The sequence below is a fragment of the Lampetra planeri genome, chromosome 65, assembly GCF_965212315.1.
Source record: "Lampetra planeri chromosome 65, kcLamPlan1.2.h2, whole genome shotgun sequence".
Lineage (NCBI taxonomy): Eukaryota > Metazoa > Chordata > Hyperoartia > Petromyzontiformes > Petromyzontidae > Lampetra > Lampetra planeri.
The window spans coordinates 3,763,668-3,786,455 of record NC_136171.1 but is presented as its reverse complement, the minus strand read 5'-3'; positions in this window follow the sequence as shown (position 1 = coordinate 3,786,455).

Sequence of the window (22,788 nt, the reverse complement as noted above, 5' to 3'; positions counted from 1 at the left end):
CGGGCCGACAACAACCCGGGCCGACAACAACCCGGGCCGACAACAACCCGGGCCGACAACAACCCGGGCCGACAACAACCCGGGCCGACAACAACCCGGGCCGACAACAACCCGGGCCGACAACAACCCGGGCCGACAACAACCCGGGCCGACAACAACCCGGGCCGACAACAACCCGGGCCGACAACAACCCGGGCCGACAACAACCCGGGCCGACAACAACCCGGGCCGACAACAACCCGGGCCGACAACAACCCGGGCCGACAACAACCCGGGCCGACAACAACCCGGGCCGACAACAACCCGGGCCGACAACAACCCGGGCCGACAACAACCCGGGCCGACAACAACCCGGGCCGACAACAACCCGGGCCGACAACAACCCGGGCCGACAACAACCCGGGCCGACAACAACCCGGGCCGACAACAACCCGGGCCGACAACAACCCGGGCCGACAACAACCCGGGCCGACAACAACCCGGGCCGACAACAACCCGGGCCGACAACAACCCGGGCCGACAACAACCCGGGCCGACAACAACCCGGGCCGACAACAACCCGGGCCGACAACAACCCGGGCCGACAACAACCCGGGCCGACAACAACCCGGGCCGACAACAACCCGGGCCGACAACAACCCGGGCCGACAACAACCCGGGCCGACAACAACCCGGGCCGACAACAACCCGGGCCGACAACAACCCGGGCCGACAACAACCCGGGCCGACAACAACCCGGGCCGACAACAACCCGGGCCGACAACAACCCGGGCCGACAACAACCCGGGCCGACAACAACCCGGGCCGACAACAACCCGGGCCGACAACAACCCGGGCCGACAACAACCCGGGCCGACAACAACCCGGGCCGACAACAACCCGGGCCGACAACAACCCGGGCCGACAACAACCCGGGCCGACAACAACCCGGGCCGACAACAACCCGGGCCGACAACAACCCGGGCCGACAACAACCCGGGCCGACAACAACCCGGGCCGACAACAACCCGGGCCGACAACAACCCGGGCCGACAACAACCCGGGCCGACAACAACCCGGGCCGACAACAACCCGGGCCGACAACAACCCGGGCCGACAACAACCCGGGCCGACAACAACCCGGGCCGACAACAACCCGGGCCGACAACAACCCGGGCCGACAACAACCCGGGCCGACAACAACCCGGGCCGACAACAACCCGGGCCGACAACAACCCGGGCCGACAACAACCCGGGCCGACAACAACCCGGGCCGACAACAACCCGGGCCGACAACAACCCGGGCCGACAACAACCCGGGCCGACAACAACCCGGGCCGACAACAACCCGGGCCGACAACAACCCGGGCCGACAACAACCCGGGCCGACAACAACCCGGGCCGACAACAACCCGGGCCGACAACAACCCGGGCCGACAACAACCCGGGCCGACAACAACCCGGGCCGACAACAACCCGGGCCGACAACAACCCGGGCCGACAACAACCCGGGCCGACAACAACCCGGGCCGACAACAACCCGGGCCGACAACAACCCGGGCCGACAACAACCCGGGCCGACAACAACCCGGGCCGACAACAACCCGGGCCGACAACAACCCGGGCCGACAACAACCCGGGCCGACAACAACCCGGGCCGACAACAACCCGGGCCGACAACAACCCGGGCCGACAACAACCCGGGCCGACAACAACCCGGGCCGACAACAACCCGGGCCGACAACAACCCGGGCCGACAACAACCCGGGCCGACAACAACCCGGGCCGACAACAACCCGGGCCGACAACAACCCGGGCCGACAACAACCCGGGCCGACAACAACCCGGGCCGACAACAACCCGGGCCGACAACAACCCGGGCCGACAACAACCCGGGCCGACAACAACCCGGGCCGACAACAACCCGGGCCGACAACAACCCGGGCCGACAACAACCCGGGCCGACAACAACCCGGGCCGACAACAACCCGGGCCGACAACAACCCGGGCCGACAACAACCCGGGCCGACAACAACCCGGGCCGACAACAACCCGGGCCGACAACAACCCGGGCCGACAACAACCCGGGCCGACAACAACCCGGGCCGACAACAACCCGGGCCGACAACAACCCGGGCCGACAACAACCCGGGCCGACAACAACCCGGGCCGACAACAACCCGGGCCGACAACAACCCGGGCCGACAACAACCCGGGCCGACAACAACCCGGGCCGACAACAACCCGGGCCGACAACAACCCGGGCCGACAACAACCCGGGCCGACAACAACCCGGGCCGACAACAACCCGGGCCGACAACAACCCGGGCCGACAACAACCCGGGCCGACAACAACCCGGGCCGACAACAACCCGGGCCGACAACAACCCGGGCCGACAACAACCCGGGCCGACAACAACCCGGGCCGACAACAACCCGGGCCGACAACAACCCGGGCCGACAACAACCCGGGCCGACAACAACCCGGGCCGACAACAACCCGGGCCGACAACAACCCGGGCCGACAACAACCCGGGCCGACAACAACCCGGGCCGACAACAACCCGGGCCGACAACAACCCGGGCCGACAACAACCCGGGCCGACAACAACCCGGGCCGACAACAACCCGGGCCGACAACAACCCGGGCCGACAACAACCCGGGCCGACAACAACCCGGGCCGACAACAACCCGGGCCGACAACAACCCGGGCCGACAACAACCCGGGCCGACAACAACCCGGGCCGACAACAACCCGGGCCGACAACAACCCGGGCCGACAACAACCCGGGCCGACAACAACCCGGGCCGACAACAACCCGGGCCGACAACAACCCGGGCCGACAACAACCCGGGCCGACAACAACCCGGGCCGACAACAACCCGGGCCGACAACAACCCGGGCCGACAACAACCCGGGCCGACAACAACCCGGGCCGACAACAACCCGGGCCGACAACAACCCGGGCCGACAACAACCCGGGCCGACAACAACCCGGGCCGACAACAACCCGGGCCGACAACAACCCGGGCCGACAACAACCCGGGCCGACAACAACCCGGGCCGACAACAACCCGGGCCGACAACAACCCGGGCCGACAACAACCCGGGCCGACAACAACCCGGGCCGACAACAACCCGGGCCGACAACAACCCGGGCCGACAACAACCCGGGCCGACAACAACCCGGGCCGACAACAACCCGGGCCGACAACAACCCGGGCCGACAACAACCCGGGCCGACAACAACCCGGGCCGACAACAACCCGGGCCGACAACAACCCGGGCCGACAACAACCCGGGCCGACAACAACCCGGGCCGACAACAACCCGGGCCGACAACAACCCGGGCCGACAACAACCCGGGCCGACAACAACCCGGGCCGACAACAACCCGGGCCGACAACAACCCGGGCCGACAACAACCCGGGCCGACAACAACCCGGGCCGACAACAACCCGGGCCGACAACAACCCGGGCCGACAACAACCCGGGCCGACAACAACCCGGGCCGACAACAACCCGGGCCGACAACAACCCGGGCCGACAACAACCCGGGCCGACAACAACCCGGGCCGACAACAACCCGGGCCGACAACAACCCGGGCCGACAACAACCCGGGCCGACAACAACCCGGGCCGACAACAACCCGGGCCGACAACAACCCGGGCCGACAACAACCCGGGCCGACAACAACCCGGGCCGACAACAACCCGGGCCGACAACAACCCGGGCCGACAACAACCCGGGCCGACAACAACCCGGGCCGACAACAACCCGGGCCGACAACAACCCGGGCCGACAACAACCCGGGCCGACAACAACCCGGGCCGACAACAACCCGGGCCGACAACAACCCGGGCCGACAACAACCCGGGCCGACAACAACCCGGGCCGACAACAACCCGGGCCGACAACAACCCGGGCCGACAACAACCCGGGCCGACAACAACCCGGGCCGACAACAACCCGGGCCGACAACAACCCGGGCCGACAACAACCCGGGCCGACAACAACCCGGGCCGACAACAACCCGGGCCGACAACAACCCGGGCCGACAACAACCCGGGCCGACAACAACCCGGGCCGACAACAACCCGGGCCGACAACAACCCGGGCCGACAACAACCCGGGCCGACAACAACCCGGGCCGACAACAACCCGGGCCGACAACAACCCGGGCCGACAACAACCCGGGCCGACAACAACCCGGGCCGACAACAACCCGGGCCGACAACAACCCGGGCCGACAACAACCCGGGCCGACAACAACCCGGGCCGACAACAACCCGGGCCGACAACAACCCGGGCCGACAACAACCCGGGCCGACAACAACCCGGGCCGACAACAACCCGGGCCGACAACAACCCGGGCCGACAACAACCCGGGCCGACAACAACCCGGGCCGACAACAACCCGGGCCGACAACAACCCGGGCCGACAACAACCCGGGCCGACAACAACCCGGGCCGACAACAACCCGGGCCGACAACAACCCGGGCCGACAACAACCCGGGCCGACAACAACCCGGGCCGACAACAACCCGGGCCGACAACAACCCGGGCCGACAACAACCCGGGCCGACAACAACCCGGGCCGACAACAACCCGGGCCGACAACAACCCGGGCCGACAACAACCCGGGCCGACAACAACCCGGGCCGACAACAACCCGGGCCGACAACAACCCGGGCCGACAACAACCCGGGCCGACAACAACCCGGGCCGACAACAACCCGGGCCGACAACAACCCGGGCCGACAACAACCCGGGCCGACAACAACCCGGGCCGACAACAACCCGGGCCGACAACAACCCGGGCCGACAACAACCCGGGCCGACAACAACCCGGGCCGACAACAACCCGGGCCGACAACAACCCGGGCCGACAACAACCCGGGCCGACAACAACCCGGGCCGACAACAACCCGGGCCGACAACAACCCGGGCCGACAACAACCCGGGCCGACAACAACCCGGGCCGACAACAACCCGGGCCGACAACAACCCGGGCCGACAACAACCCGGGCCGACAACAACCCGGGCCGACAACAACCCGGGCCGACAACAACCCGGGCCGACAACAACCCGGGCCGACAACAACCCGGGCCGACAACAACCCGGGCCGACAACAACCCGGGCCGACAACAACCCGGGCCGACAACAACCCGGGCCGACAACAACCCGGGCCGACAACAACCCGGGCCGACAACAACCCGGGCCGACAACAACCCGGGCCGACAACAACCCGGGCCGACAACAACCCGGGCCGACAACAACCCGGGCCGACAACAACCCGGGCCGACAACAACCCGGGCCGACAACAACCCGGGCCGACAACAACCCGGGCCGACAACAACCCGGGCCGACAACAACCCGGGCCGACAACAACCCGGGCCGACAACAACCCGGGCCGACAACAACCCGGGCCGACAACAACCCGGGCCGACAACAACCCGGGCCGACAACAACCCGGGCCGACAACAACCCGGGCCGACAACAACCCGGGCCGACAACAACCCGGGCCGACAACAACCCGGGCCGACAACAACCCGGGCCGACAACAACCCGGGCCGACAACAACCCGGGCCGACAACAACCCGGGCCGACAACAACCCGGGCCGACAACAACCCGGGCCGACAACAACCCGGGCCGACAACAACCCGGGCCGACAACAACCCGGGCCGACAACAACCCGGGCCGACAACAACCCGGGCCGACAACAACCCGGGCCGACAACAACCCGGGCCGACAACAACCCGGGCCGACAACAACCCGGGCCGACAACAACCCGGGCCGACAACAACCCGGGCCGACAACAACCCGGGCCGACAACAACCCGGGCCGACAACAACCCGGGCCGACAACAACCCGGGCCGACAACAACCCGGGCCGACAACAACCCGGGCCGACAACAACCCGGGCCGACAACAACCCGGGCCGACAACAACCCGGGCCGACAACAACCCGGGCCGACAACAACCCGGGCCGACAACAACCCGGGCCGACAACAACCCGGGCCGACAACAACCCGGGCCGACAACAACCCGGGCCGACAACAACCCGGGCCGACAACAACCCGGGCCGACAACAACCCGGGCCGACAACAACCCGGGCCGACAACAACCCGGGCCGACAACAACCCGGGCCGACAACAACCCGGGCCGACAACAACCCGGGCCGACAACAACCCGGGCCGACAACAACCCGGGCCGACAACAACCCGGGCCGACAACAACCCGGGCCGACAACAACCCGGGCCGACAACAACCCGGGCCGACAACAACCCGGGCCGACAACAACCCGGGCCGACAACAACCCGGGCCGACAACAACCCGGGCCGACAACAACCCGGGCCGACAACAACCCGGGCCGACAACAACCCGGGCCGACAACAACCCGGGCCGACAACAACCCGGGCCGACAACAACCCGGGCCGACAACAACCCGGGCCGACAACAACCCGGGCCGACAACAACCCGGGCCGACAACAACCCGGGCCGACAACAACCCGGGCCGACAACAACCCGGGCCGACAACAACCCGGGCCGACAACAACCCGGGCCGACAACAACCCGGGCCGACAACAACCCGGGCCGACAACAACCCGGGCCGACAACAACCCGGGCCGACAACAACCCGGGCCGACAACAACCCGGGCCGACAACAACCCGGGCCGACAACAACCCGGGCCGACAACAACCCGGGCCGACAACAACCCGGGCCGACAACAACCCGGGCCGACAACAACCCGGGCCGACAACAACCCGGGCCGACAACAACCCGGGCCGACAACAACCCGGGCCGACAACAACCCGGGCCGACAACAACCCGGGCCGACAACAACCCGGGCCGACAACAACCCGGGCCGACAACAACCCGGGCCGACAACAACCCGGGCCGACAACAACCCGGGCCGACAACAACCCGGGCCGACAACAACCCGGGCCGACAACAACCCGGGCCGACAACAACCCGGGCCGACAACAACCCGGGCCGACAACAACCCGGGCCGACAACAACCCGGGCCGACAACAACCCGGGCCGACAACAACCCGGGCCGACAACAACCCGGGCCGACAACAACCCGGGCCGACAACAACCCGGGCCGACAACAACCCGGGCCGACAACAACCCGGGCCGACAACAACCCGGGCCGACAACAACCCGGGCCGACAACAACCCGGGCCGACAACAACCCGGGCCGACAACAACCCGGGCCGACAACAACCCGGGCCGACAACAACCCGGGCCGACAACAACCCGGGCCGACAACAACCCGGGCCGACAACAACCCGGGCCGACAACAACCCGGGCCGACAACAACCCGGGCCGACAACAACCCGGGCCGACAACAACCCGGGCCGACAACAACCCGGGCCGACAACAACCCGGGCCGACAACAACCCGGGCCGACAACAACCCGGGCCGACAACAACCCGGGCCGACAACAACCCGGGCCGACAACAACCCGGGCCGACAACAACCCGGGCCGACAACAACCCGGGCCGACAACAACCCGGGCCGACAACAACCCGGGCCGACAACAACCCGGGCCGACAACAACCCGGGCCGACAACAACCCGGGCCGACAACAACCCGGGCCGACAACAACCCGGGCCGACAACAACCCGGGCCGACAACAACCCGGGCCGACAACAACCCGGGCCGACAACAACCCGGGCCGACAACAACCCGGGCCGACAACAACCCGGGCCGACAACAACCCGGGCCGACAACAACCCGGGCCGACAACAACCCGGGCCGACAACAACCCGGGCCGACAACAACCCGGGCCGACAACAACCCGGGCCGACAACAACCCGGGCCGACAACAACCCGGGCCGACAACAACCCGGGCCGACAACAACCCGGGCCGACAACAACCCGGGCCGACAACAACCCGGGCCGACAACAACCCGGGCCGACAACAACCCGGGCCGACAACAACCCGGGCCGACAACAACCCGGGCCGACAACAACCCGGGCCGACAACAACCCGGGCCGACAACAACCCGGGCCGACAACAACCCGGGCCGACAACAACCCGGGCCGACAACAACCCGGGCCGACAACAACCCGGGCCGACAACAACCCGGGCCGACAACAACCCGGGCCGACAACAACCCGGGCCGACAACAACCCGGGCCGACAACAACCCGGGCCGACAACAACCCGGGCCGACAACAACCCGGGCCGACAACAACCCGGGCCGACAACAACCCGGGCCGACAACAACCCGGGCCGACAACAACCCGGGCCGACAACAACCCGGGCCGACAACAACCCGGGCCGACAACAACCCGGGCCGACAACAACCCGGGCCGACAACAACCCGGGCCGACAACAACCCGGGCCGACAACAACCCGGGCCGACAACAACCCGGGCCGACAACAACCCGGGCCGACAACAACCCGGGCCGACAACAACCCGGGCCGACAACAACCCGGGCCGACAACAACCCGGGCCGACAACAACCCGGGCCGACAACAACCCGGGCCGACAACAACCCGGGCCGACAACAACCCGGGCCGACAACAACCCGGGCCGACAACAACCCGGGCCGACAACAACCCGGGCCGACAACAACCCGGGCCGACAACAACCCGGGCCGACAACAACCCGGGCCGACAACAACCCGGGCCGACAACAACCCGGGCCGACAACAACCCGGGCCGACAACAACCCGGGCCGACAACAACCCGGGCCGACAACAACCCGGGCCGACAACAACCCGGGCCGACAACAACCCGGGCCGACAACAACCCGGGCCGACAACAACCCGGGCCGACAACAACCCGGGCCGACAACAACCCGGGCCGACAACAACCCGGGCCGACAACAACCCGGGCCGACAACAACCCGGGCCGACAACAACCCGGGCCGACAACAACCCGGGCCGACAACAACCCGGGCCGACAACAACCCGGGCCGACAACAACCCGGGCCGACAACAACCCGGGCCGACAACAACCCGGGCCGACAACAACCCGGGCCGACAACAACCCGGGCCGACAACAACCCGGGCCGACAACAACCCGGGCCGACAACAACCCGGGCCGACAACAACCCGGGCCGACAACAACCCGGGCCGACAACAACCCGGGCCGACAACAACCCGGGCCGACAACAACCCGGGCCGACAGACAACCCGGGCCGACAACAACCCGGGCCGACAACAACCCGGGCCGACAACAACCCGGGCCGACAACAACCCGGGCCGACAACAACCCGGGCCGACAACAACCCGGGCCGACAACAACCCGGGCCGACAACAACCCGGGCCGACAACAACCCGGGCCGACAACAACCCGGGCCGACAACAACCCGGGCCGACAACAACCCGGGCCGACAACAACCCGGGCCGACAACAACCCGGGCCGACAACAACCCGGGCCGACAACAACCCGGGCCGACAACAACCCGGGCCGACAACAACCCGGGCCGACAACAACCCGGGCCGACAACAACCCGGGCCGACAACAACCCGGGCCGACAACAACCCGGGCCGACAACAACCCGGGCCGACAACAACCCGGGCCGACAACAACCCGGGCCGACAACAACCCGGGCCGACAACAACCCGGGCCGACAACAACCCGGGCCGACAACAACCCGGGCCGACAACAACCCGGGCCGACAACAACCCGGGCCGACAACAACCCGGGCCGACAACAACCCGGGCCGACAACAACCCGGGCCGACAACAACCCGGGCCGACAACAACCCGGGCCGACAACAACCCGGGCCGACAACAACCCGGGCCGACAACAACCCGGGCCGACAACAACCCGGGCCGACAACAACCCGGGCCGACAACAACCCGGGCCGACAACAACCCGGGCCGACAACAACCCGGGCCGACAACAACCCGGGCCGACAACAACCCGGGCCGACAACAACCCGGGCCGACAACAACCCGGGCCGACAACAACCCGGGCCGACAACAACCCGGGCCGACAACAACCCGGGCCGACAACAACCCGGGCCGACAACAACCCGGGCCGACAACAACCCGGGCCGACAACAACCCGGGCCGACAACAACCCGGGCCGACAACAACCCGGGCCGACAACAACCCGGGCCGACAACAACCCGGGCCGACAACAACCCGGGCCGACAACAACCCGGGCCGACAACAACCCGGGCCGACAACAACCCGGGCCGACAACAACCCGGGCCGACAACAACCCGGGCCGACAACAACCCGGGCCGACAACAACCCGGGCCGACAACAACCCGGGCCGACAACAACCCGGGCCGACAACAACCCGGGCCGACAACAACCCGGGCCGACAACAACCCGGGCCGACAACAACCCGGGCCGACAACAACCCGGGCCGACAACAACCCGGGCCGACAACAACCCGGGCCGACAACAACCCGGGCCGACAACAACCCGGGCCGACAACAACCCGGGCCGACAACAACCCGGGCCGACAACAACCCGGGCCGACAACAACCCGGGCCGACAACAACCCGGGCCGACAACAACCCGGGCCGACAACAACCCGGGCCGACAACAACCCGGGCCGACAACAACCCGGGCCGACAACAACCCGGGCCGACAACAACCCGGGCCGACAACAACCCGGGCCGACAACAACCCGGGCCGACAACAACCCGGGCCGACAACAACCCGGGCCGACAACAACCCGGGCCGACAACAACCCGGGCCGACAACAACCCGGGCCGACAACAACCCGGGCCGACAACAACCCGGGCCGACAACAACCCGGGCCGACAACAACCCGGGCCGACAACAACCCGGGCCGACAACAACCCGGGCCGACAACAACCCGGGCCGACAACAACCCGGGCCGACAACAACCCGGGCCGACAACAACCCGGGCCGACAACAACCCGGGCCGACAACAACCCGGGCCGACAACAACCCGGGCCGACAACAACCCGGGCCGACAACAACCCGGGCCGACAACAACCCGGGCCGACAACAACCCGGGCCGACAACAACCCGGGCCGACAACAACCCGGGCCGACAACAACCCGGGCCGACAACAACCCGGGCCGACAACAACCCGGGCCGACAACAACCCGGGCCGACAACAACCCGGGCCGACAACAACCCGGGCCGACAACAACCCGGGCCGACAACAACCCGGGCCGACAACAACCCGGGCCGACAACAACCCGGGCCGACAACAACCCGGGCCGACAACAACCCGGGCCGACAACAACCCGGGCCGACAACAACCCGGGCCGACAACAACCCGGGCCGACAACAACCCGGGCCGACAACAACCCGGGCCGACAACAACCCGGGCCGACAACAACCCGGGCCGACAACAACCCGGGCCGACAACAACCCGGGCCGACAACAACCCGGGCCGACAACAACCCGGGCCGACAACAACCCGGGCCGACAACAACCCGGGCCGACAACAACCCGGGCCGACAACAACCCGGGCCGACAACAACCCGGGCCGACAACAACCCGGGCCGACAACAACCCGGGCCGACAACAACCCGGGCCGACAACAACCCGGGCCGACAACAACCCGGGCCGACAACAACCCGGGCCGACAACAACCCGGGCCGACAACAACCCGGGCCGACAACAACCCGGGCCGACAACAACCCGGGCCGACAACAACCCGGGCCGACAACAACCCGGGCCGACAACAACCCGGGCCGACAACAACCCGGGCCGACAACAACCCGGGCCGACAACAACCCGGGCCGACAACAACCCGGGCCGACAACAACCCGGGCCGACAACAACCCGGGCCGACAACAACCCGGGCCGACAACAACCCGGGCCGACAACAACCCGGGCCGACAACAACCCGGGCCGACAACAACCCGGGCCGACAACAACCCGGGCCGACAACAACCCGGGCCGACAACAACCCGGGCCGACAACAACCCGGGCCGACAACAACCCGGGCCGACAACAACCCGGGCCGACAACAACCCGGGCCGACAACAACCCGGGCCGACAACAACCCGGGCCGACAACAACCCGGGCCGACAACAACCCGGGCCGACAACAACCCGGGCCGACAACAACCCGGGCCGACAACAACCCGGGCCGACAACAACCCGGGCCGACAACAACCCGGGCCGACAACAACCCGGGCCGACAACAACCCGGGCCGACAACAACCCGGGCCGACAACAACCCGGGCCGACAACAACCCGGGCCGACAACAACCCGGGCCGACAACAACCCGGGCCGACAACAACCCGGGCCGACAACAACCCGGGCCGACAACAACCCGGGCCGACAACAACCCGGGCCGACAACAACCCGGGCCGACAACAACCCGGGCCGACAACAACCCGGGCCGACAACAACCCGGGCCGACAACAACCCGGGCCGACAACAACCCGGGCCGACAACAACCCGGGCCGACAACAACCCGGGCCGACAACAACCCGGGCCGACAACAACCCGGGCCGACAACAACCCGGGCCGACAACAACCCGGGCCGACAACAACCCGGGCCGACAACAACCCGGGCCGACAACAACCCGGGCCGACAACAACCCGGGCCGACAACAACCCGGGCCGACAACAACCCGGGCCGACAACAACCCGGGCCGACAACAACCCGGGCCGACAACAACCCGGGCCGACAACAACCCGGGCCGACAACAACCCGGGCCGACAACAACCCGGGCCGACAACAACCCGGGCCGACAACAACCCGGGCCGACAACAACCCGGGCCGACAACAACCCGGGCCGACAACAACCCGGGCCGACAACAACCCGGGCCGACAACAACCCGGGCCGACAACAACCCGGGCCGACAACAACCCGGGCCGACAACAACCCGGGCCGACAACAACCCGGGCCGACAACAACCCGGGCCGACAACAACCCGGGCCGACAACAACCCGGGCCGACAACAACCCGGGCCGACAACAACCCGGGCCGACAACAACCCGGGCCGACAACAACCCGGGCCGACAACAACCCGGGCCGACAACAACCCGGGCCGACAACAACCCGGGCCGACAACAACCCGGGCCGACAACAACCCGGGCCGACAACAACCCGGGCCGACAACAACCCGGGCCGACAACAACCCGGGCCGACAACAACCCGGGCCGACAACAACCCGGGCCGACAACAACCCGGGCCGACAACAACCCGGGCCGACAACAACCCGGGCCGACAACAACCCGGGCCGACAACAACCCGGGCCGACAACAACCCGGGCCGACAACAACCCGGGCCGACAACAACCCGGGCCGACAACAACCCGGGCCGACAACAACCCGGGCCGACAACAACCCGGGCCGACAACAACCCGGGCCGACAACAACCCGGGCCGACAACAACCCGGGCCGACAACAACCCGGGCCGACAACAACCCGGGCCGACAACAACCCGGGCCGACAACAACCCGGGCCGACAACAACCCGGGCCGACAACAACCCGGGCCGACAACAACCCGGGCCGACAACAACCCGGGCCGACAACAACCCGGGCCGACAACAACCCGGGCCGACAACAACCCGGGCCGACAACAACCCGGGCCGACAACAACCCGGGCCGACAACAACCCGGGCCGACAACAACCCGGGCCGACAACAACCCGGGCCGACAACAACCCGGGCCGACAACAACCCGGGCCGACAACAACCCGGGCCGACAACAACCCGGGCCGACAACAACCCGGGCCGACAACAACCCGGGCCGACAACAACCCGGGCCGACAACAACCCGGGCCGACAACAACCCGGGCCGACAACAACCCGGGCCGACAACAACCCGGGCCGACAACAACCCGGGCCGACAACAACCCGGGCCGACAACAACCCGGGCCGACAACAACCCGGGCCGACAACAACCCGGGCCGACAACAACCCGGGCCGACAACAACCCGGGCCGACAACAACCCGGGCCGACAACAACCCGGGCCGACAACAACCCGGGCCGACAACAACCCGGGCCGACAACAACCCGGGCCGACAACAACCCGGGCCGACAACAACCCGGGCCGACAACAACCCGGGCCGACAACAACCCGGGCCGACAACAACCCGGGCCGACAACAACCCGGGCCGACAACAACCCGGGCCGACAACAACCCGGGCCGACAACAACCCGGGCCGACAACAACCCGGGCCGACAACAACCCGGGCCGACAACAACCCGGGCCGACAACAACCCGGGCCGACAACAACCCGGGCCGACAACAACCCGGGCCGACAACAACCCGGGCCGACAACAACCCGGGCCGACAACAACCCGGGCCGACAACAACCCGGGCCGACAACAACCCGGGCCGACAACAACCCGGGCCGACAACAACCCGGGCCGACAACAACCCGGGCCGACAACAACCCGGGCCGACAACAACCCGGGCCGACAACAACCCGGGCCGACAACAACCCGGGCCGACAACAACCCGGGCCGACAACAACCCGGGCCGACAACAACCCGGGCCGACAACAACCCGGGCCGACAACAACCCGGGCCGACAACAACCCGGGCCGACAACAACCCGGGCCGACAACAACCCGGGCCGACAACAACCCGGGCCGACAACAACCCGGGCCGACAACAACCCGGGCCGACAACAACCCGGGCCGACAACAACCCGGGCCGACAACAACCCGGGCCGACAACAACCCGGGCCGACAACAACCCGGGCCGACAACAACCCGGGCCGACAACAACCCGGGCCGACAACAACCCGGGCCGACAACAACCCGGGCCGACAACAACCCGGGCCGACAACAACCCGGGCCGACAACAACCCGGGCCGACAACAACCCGGGCCGACAACAACCCGGGCCGACAACAACCCGGGCCGACAACAACCCGGGCCGACAACAACCCGGGCCGACAACAACCCGGGCCGACAACAACCCGGGCCGACAACAACCCGGGCCGACAACAACCCGGGCCGACAACAACCCGGGCCGACAACAACCCGGGCCGACAACAACCCGGGCCGACAACAACCCGGGCCGACAACAACCCGGGCCGACAACAACCCGGGCCGACAACAACCCGGGCCGACAACAACCCGGGCCGACAACAACCCGGGCCGACAACAACCCGGGCCGACAACAACCCGGGCCGACAACAACCCGGGCCGACAACAACCCGGGCCGACAACAACCCGGGCCGACAACAACCCGGGCCGACAACAACCCGGGCCGACAACAACCCGGGCCGACAACAACCCGGGCCGACAACAACCCGGGCCGACAACAACCCGGGCCGACAACAACCCGGGCCGACAACAACCCGGGCCGACAACAACCCGGGCCGACAACAACCCGGGCCGACAACAACCCGGGCCGACAACAACCCGGGCCGACAACAACCCGGGCCGACAACAACCCGGGCCGACAACAACCCGGGCCGACAACAACCCGGGCCGACAACAACCCGGGCCGACAACAACCCGGGCCGACAACAACCCGGGCCGACAACAACCCGGGCCGACAACAACCCGGGCCGACAACAACCCGGGCCGACAACAACCCGGGCCGACAACAACCCGGGCCGACAACAACCCGGGCCGACAACAACCCGGGCCGACAACAACCCGGGCCGACAACAACCCGGGCCGACAACAACCCGGGCCGACAACAACCCGGGCCGACAACAACCCGGGCCGACAACAACCCGGGCCGACAACAACCCGGGCCGACAACAACCCGGGCCGACAACAACCCGGGCCGACAACAACCCGGGCCGACAACAACCCGGGCCGACAACAACCCGGGCCGACAACAACCCGGGCCGACAACAACCCGGGCCGACAACAACCCGGGCCGACAACAACCCGGGCCGACAACAACCCGGGCCGACAACAACCCGGGCCGACAACAACCCGGGCCGACAACAACCCGGGCCGACAACAACCCGGGCCGACAACAACCCGGGCCGACAACAACCCGGGCCGACAACAACCCGGGCCGACAACAACCCGGGCCGACAACAACCCGGGCCGACAACAACCCGGGCCGACAACAACCCGGGCCGACAACAACCCGGGCCGACAACAACCCGGGCCGACAACAACCCGGGCCGACAACAACCCGGGCCGACAACAACCCGGGCCGACAACAACCCGGGCCGACAACAACCCGGGCCGACAACAACCCGGGCCGACAACAACCCGGGCCGACAACAACCCGGGCCGACAACAACCCGGGCCGACAACAACCCGGGCCGACAACAACCCGGGCCGACAACAACCCGGGCCGACAACAACCCGGGCCGACAACAACCCGGGCCGACAACAACCCGGGCCGACAACAACCCGGGCCGACAACAACCCGGGCCGACAACAACCCGGGCCGACAACAACCCGGGCCGACAACAACCCGGGCCGACAACAACCCGGGCCGACAACAACCCGGGCCGACAACAACCCGGGCCGACAACAACCCGGGCCGACAACAACCCGGGCCGACAACAACCCGGGCCGACAACAACCCGGGCCGACAACAACCCGGGCCGACAACAACCCGGGCCGACAACAACCCGGGCCGACAACAACCCGGGCCGACAACAACCCGGGCCGACAACAACCCGGGCCGACAACAACCCGGGCCGACAACAACCCGGGCCGACAACAACCCGGGCCGACAACAACCCGGGCCGACAACAACCCGGGCCGACAACAACCCGGGCCGACAACAACCCGGGCCGACAACAACCCGGGCCGACAACAACCCGGGCCGACAACAACCCGGGCCGACAACAACCCGGGCCGACAACAACCCGGGCCGACAACAACCCGGGCCGACAACAACCCGGGCCGACAACAACCCGGGCCGACAACAACCCGGGCCGACAACAACCCGGGCCGACAACAACCCGGGCCGACAACAACCCGGGCCGACAACAACCCGGGCCGACAACAACCCGGGCCGACAACAACCCGGGCCGACAACAACCCGGGCCGACAACAACCCGGGCCGACAACAACCCGGGCCGACAACAACCCGGGCCGACAACAACCCGGGCCGACAACAACCCGGGCCGACAACAACCCGGGCCGACAACAACCCGGGCCGACAACAACCCGGGCCGACAACAACCCGGGCCGACAACAACCCGGGCCGACAACAACCCGGGCCGACAACAACCCGGGCCGACAACAACCCGGGCCGACAACAACCCGGGCCGACAACAACCCGGGCCGACAACAACCCGGGCCGACAACAACCCGGGCCGACAACAACCCGGGCCGACAACAACCCGGGCCGACAACAACCCGGGCCGACAACAACCCGGGCCGACAACAACCCGGGCCGACAACAACCCGGGCCGACAACAACCCGGGCCGACAACAACCCGGGCCGACAACAACCCGGGCCGACAACAACCCGGGCCGACAACAACCCGGGCCGACAACAACCCGGGCCGACAACAACCCGGGCCGACAACAACCCGGGCCGACAACAACCCGGGCCGACAACAACCCGGGCCGACAACAACCCGGGCCGACAACAACCCGGGCCGACAACAACCCGGGCCGACAACAACCCGGGCCGACAACAACCCGGGCCGACAACAACCCGGGCCGACAACAACCCGGGCCGACAACAACCCGGGCCGACAACAACCCGGGCCGACAACAACCCGGGCCGACAACAACCCGGGCCGACAACAACCCGGGCCGACAACAACCCGGGCCGACAACAACCCGGGCCGACAACAACCCGGGCCGACAACAACCCGGGCCGACAACAACCCGGGCCGACAACAACCCGGGCCGACAACAACCCGGGCCGACAACAACCCGGGCCGACAACAACCCGGGCCGACAACAACCCGGGCCGACAACAACCCGGGCCGACAACAACCCGGGCCGACAACAACCCGGGCCGACAACAACCCGGGCCGACAACAACCCGGGCCGACAACAACCCGGGCCGACAACAACCCGGGCCGACAACAACCCGGGCCGACAACAACCCGGGCCGACAACAACCCGGGCCGACAACAACCCGGGCCGACAACAACCCGGGCCGACAACAACCCGGGCCGACAACAACCCGGGCCGACAACAACCCGGGCCGACAACAACCCGGGCCGACAACAACCCGGGCCGACAACAACCCGGGCCGACAACAACCCGGGCCGACAACAACCCGGGCCGACAACAACCCGGGCCGACAACAACCCGGGCCGACAACAACCCGGGCCGACAACAACCCGGGCCGACAACAACCCGGGCCGACAACAACCCGGGCCGACAACAACCCGGGCCGACAACAACCCGGGCCGACAACAACCCGGGCCGACAACAACCCGGGCCGACAACAACCCGGGCCGACAACAACCCGGGCCGACAACAACCCGGGCCGACAACAACCCGGGCCGACAACAACCCGGGCCGACAACAACCCGGGCCGACAACAACCCGGGCCGACAACAACCCGGGCCGACAACAACCCGGGCCGACAACAACCCGGGCCGACAACAACCCGGGCCGACAACAACCCGGGCCGACAACAACCCGGGCCGACAACAACCCGGGCCGACAACAACCCGGGCCGACAACAACCCGGGCCGACAACAACCCGGGCCGACAACAACCCGGGCCGACAACAACCCGGGCCGACAACAACCCGGGCCAACAACAACCCGGGCCGACAACAACCCGGGCCGACAACAACCCGGGCCGACAACAACCCGGGCCGACAACAACCCGGGCCGACGTCATGTCACCTGCTGCCGCCTGACGTCACGAGGGACCAGGAAGTTGCCGCTCGGCCCGTGCACTGAAATCCGAGGTGAGAAATTCTCATCGCGGTTGTGGTGGTGGTTATATTCTTAGGTTTTTTCGGTAAAGTCACGTAGGTAAAACATTAAAATTAATAAAATAAAATAAAAATCACGACGTTTCGGAGGCAACACAAGCCTCCGTCTTCAGGTGGAACCGTCACAGCCACGACAGCTGTATCTAGTAAATGAGAGATTGCAGAAGCTACCACTCCGTTTATATAATGGTTGGAGAGGGGGGGAAGGGCCAAGTACAGAATAAAAAGTGTGCTGTACTTGGCCCTTCCCCGAAACGTCGTGATTTTTATTTTATTTTACTTTTATTAATTTTAATGTTTTACCTACGTGACTTTACCGAAAAAAACTAAGAATATGAATCCTTGCAGTCACGAAAGCTTCAAATCTAGAAGTGGTGGTGGTTGTTGTGGTTGTGGTGGTGGTTGTGGTGGTTGTTGTTTACCGAGGTAGAGCCTCGCTCTCTCTCTCGTAGGGATGTCAATTGAGTAGCAGCGAGCATGGAAGCGATGTCCAGGTTGGAACTTTACAACGCGGGGCCTTGCCTCCTGCCCTCGCCTGGTCGCGTTCGCTTCAATTCTCTCGCTTAAGTTGAATTTGTCTTCACCCGGCTCGCCACTTTGTAACTTTGTTTTACTTTAAACATTAACACAGTTTTTATTTTTACCAGGCCACGCCCGCTTGAGCTGCTGTACCGCTCTTGTTTTCACAAGAGACCTGCCAACAACAACAACAAGGTGAGGCTCGTCAACAGCGTGGCGGTGTTCACTCTGGACGCGTGGCGGTGTTCACTCTGGACGCGTGGCGGTGTTCACTCTGGACGCGTGGCGGTGTTCACTCTAGACGCGTGGTGGTGTTCACTCTAGACGCGTGGTGGTGTTCACTCTAGACACATGGCGGTGTTCACTCTAGACGCGTGGTGGTGTTCACTCTAGACGCGTGGTGGTGTTCACTCTAGACGCGTGGTGGTGTTCACTCTAGACGCGTGGTGGTGTTCACTCTAGACGCGTGGCGGTGTTCACTCTGGACGCGTGGCGGTGTTCACTCTGGACGCGTGGTGGTGTTCACTCTAGACGCGTGGCGGTGTTCACTCTAGACACATGGCGGTGTTCACTCTAGACGCGTGGCGGTGTTCACTCTAGACGCGTGGCGGTGTTCACTCTAGACGCGTGGTGGTGTTCACTCTAGAGGCGTGGTGGTGTTCACTCTAGACACATGGCGGTGTTCACTCTAGACGCGTGGTGGTATTCACTCTAGACGCGTGGCGGTGTTCACTCTAGACGCGTGGCGGTGTTCACTCTAGACGCGTGGCGGTGTTCACTCTAGACGCGTGGTGGTGTTCATTCTAGACACATGGCGGTGTTCACTCTAGACGCGTGGCGGTGTTCACTCTGGACGCGTGGCGGTGTTCACTCTGAACGCGTGGCGGTGTTCACTCTGGACGCGTGGCGGTGTTCACTCTAGACGCGTGGCGGTGTTCGCTCTAGACGCGTGGCGGTGTTCGCTCTAGACGTGTGGCGGTGTTCACTCTAGACGCGTGGCGGTGTTCACTCTAGACACGTGGCGGTGTTCGCTCTGGACGCGTGGTGGTGTTCACTCTAGACGCGTGGTGGTGTTCACTCTAGACGCGTGGCGGTGTTCGCTCTAGACGCGTGGCGGTGTTCACTCTAGATACGTGGCGGTGTTCACTCTAGACGCGTGGCGGTGTTCACTCTAGACACGTGGCGGTGTTCGCTCTGGACGCGTGGTGGTGTTCACTCTAGACGCGTGGCGGTGTTCGCTCTAGACGTGTGGCGGTGTTCGCTCTAGATGTGTGGCGGTGTTCACTCTAGACGCGTGGCGGTGTTCACTCTAGACACGTGGTGGTGTTCACTCTAGACGCGTGGTGGTGTTCACTCTAGACACATGGCGGTGTTCACTCTAGACGCGTGGCGGTGTTCACTCTGGACGCGTGGCGGTGTTCACTCTGAACGCGTGGCGGTGTTCACTCTGGACGCGTGGCGGTGTTCACTCTAGACGCGTGGCGGTGTTCGCTCTAGACGCGTGGCGGTGTTCGCTCTAGACGTGTGGCGGTGTTCACTCTAGACGCGTGGCGGTGTTCACTCTAGACACGTGGCGGTGTTCGCTCTGGACGCGTGGTGGTGTTCACTCTAGACGCGTGGCGGTGTTCGCTCTAGACGCGTGGCGGTGTTCACTCTAGATACGTGGCGGTGTTCACTCTAGACGCGTGGCGGTGTTCACTCTAGACACGTGGCGGTGTTCGCTCTGGACGCGTGGTGGTGTTCACTCTAGACGCTTGGCGGTGTTCGCTCTAGACGTGTGGCGGTGTTCGCTCTAGATGTGTGGCGGTGTTCACTCTAGACGCGTGGCGGTGTTCACTCTAGACACGTGGCGGTGTTCGCTCTGGACACGTGGTGGTGTTCACTCTAGACGCGTGGCGGTGTTCGCTCTAGACGTGTGGCGGTGTTCACTCTAGATACGTGGCGGTGTTCGCTCTAGACGCGTGGCGGTGTTCACTCTCTACATGTGGAGGGGAAACCCGGGGATCGGGAAGGAAATCCATGCGACCACGGGGAGAGAGAGAGACACGTAAACTACAAATATACAGCAGGCGTCAGGGTCGGGATCGAACCCACGACTTCCTGTATTCCAGGACAGGTAGTGAACATCTCACCACAGAGAGACACGCAGCCTCGGTTGTGTTGGTTGATCCTCAATGATGCTGCATGATGCTGCATGATGCTGCATGATGCTGCATGATGCTGCATGATGCTGCATGATGATGCTGCATGATGATGCTGCATGATGCTGCATGATGCTGCATGATGATGCTGCATGATGATGCTGCATGATGATGCTGCATGATGATGCTGCATGATGATGCTGCATGATGATGCTGCATGATGATGCTGCATGATGATGCTGCATGATGATGCTGCATGATGATGCTGCATGATGATGCTGCATGATGATGCTGCATGATGATGCTGCATGATGATGCTGCATGATGATGCTGCATGATGATGCTGCATGATGATGCTGCGTGATGCTGCGTGATGCTGCGTGATGCTCCGTGATGCTGCGTGATGCTGCGTGATGCTGCATGATGATGCTGCATGATGCTGCATGATGCTGCATGATGCTGCATGATGCTGCATGATGATGCTGCATGATGCTGCATGATGATGCTGCATGATGCTGCATGATGATGCTGCATGATGCTGCATGATGATGCTGCATGATGATGCTGCATGATGATGCTGCATGATGAGGCTGCATGATGATGCTGCATGATGATGCTGCATGATGATGCTGCATGATGATGCTGCATGATGATGCTGCATGATGATGCTGCATGATGCTGCATGATGATGCTGCATGATGCTGCATGATGCTGCATGATGATGCTGCATGATGCTGCATGATGCTGCATGATGATGCTGCATGATGCTGCATGATGATGCTGCATGATGATGCTGCATGATGATGCTGCATGATGATGCTGCATGATGATGCTGCATGATGATGCTGCATGATGCTGCATGATGCTGCATGATGCTGCATGATGATGCTGCATGATGATGCTGCATGATGATGCTGCATGATGCTGCATGATGCTGCATGATGATGCTGCATGATGCTGCATGATGCTGCATGATGCTGCATGATGCTGCATGATGCTGCATGATGCTGCATGATGCTGCATGATGATGCTGCATGATGATGCTGCATGATGATGCTGCATGATGATGCTGCATGATGCTGCATGATGCTGCATGATGTGAAATATGAGGAAGTGAAGGTGAAATGTGAAGAAGTGATGGTGAAGAGCAAAGACGTGAAGGTAAAATGTGAAGATGAGTCAATTCCAAAATCGGACCACAGCGATGGAGGCAACGTGAAGCAGGAGGAGAATTCTGACTGTGAGGCAGAGCAAGGCAAGTCCCAGCAGTTTGTGGAAGTGGAGGTGTGGGTGGACTTCCTCTTGAGACTACAAAGTCAAATTAAGACCTGGGAGATGTGTAAGTTTGAGACGATGTCGCTCCAATAGATGCTCCT